The 424-nt window shown below is 55.4% G+C and overlaps 1 protein-coding gene across 1 annotated transcript in view; it reads right to left on the minus strand.

Moving 5' to 3' along the window:
* LOC107673247 (proteasome subunit alpha type-4-like) overlaps nt 1–424 on the minus strand; it is a 7,015-nt gene that overhangs the window by 3,546 nt on the left and 3,045 nt on the right. The gene's annotated exons all lie outside the window — the stretch shown is intronic.

The raw sequence follows: 424 nt of genomic DNA on the forward strand, positions 1-424 counted from the left end.
ACCTGGATGAAACGCTTTAAAGCTTAAGTCTATGGAAAACCATTGGAACTTTGAACGGCCATATCTCCGTAACGGCACGGCGAATCCGCACCAAATTCAGGGGATCCCTTCAGCTCGAGGAACCCTTTTGAACGCGAATCAAGTGTACGTCTAGAGGCCCGCTTTCGAATGAAACCACCCCCGCGTTGATAGCCCCCGGGGTTCGGGAGTTACGGGTGGTTAAATTTGCGGCCCGGCACCGACCAATCTAGCGATCCCGTGGGGCTACCGACGCGCGGAGGGTGGCGTTCGAGAGGGCTCCTCAAGCTGAAGGGATCCCCCGAATTTGGTGGAGATCTGCCGGCGCGTTCACGAGATAGTGACACCAGCCAACACTTTCACTTCAGTAAGGAGGTCTCTTGTTCAGGCAGCAGCATTCAAGCGT

The sequence above is a fragment of the Sinocyclocheilus anshuiensis genome, unplaced genomic scaffold, assembly GCF_001515605.1.
Source record: "Sinocyclocheilus anshuiensis isolate Anshui unplaced genomic scaffold, SAMN03320099.WGS_v1.1 scaffold68, whole genome shotgun sequence".
Classification (NCBI taxonomy): domain Eukaryota; kingdom Metazoa; phylum Chordata; class Actinopteri; order Cypriniformes; family Cyprinidae; genus Sinocyclocheilus; species Sinocyclocheilus anshuiensis.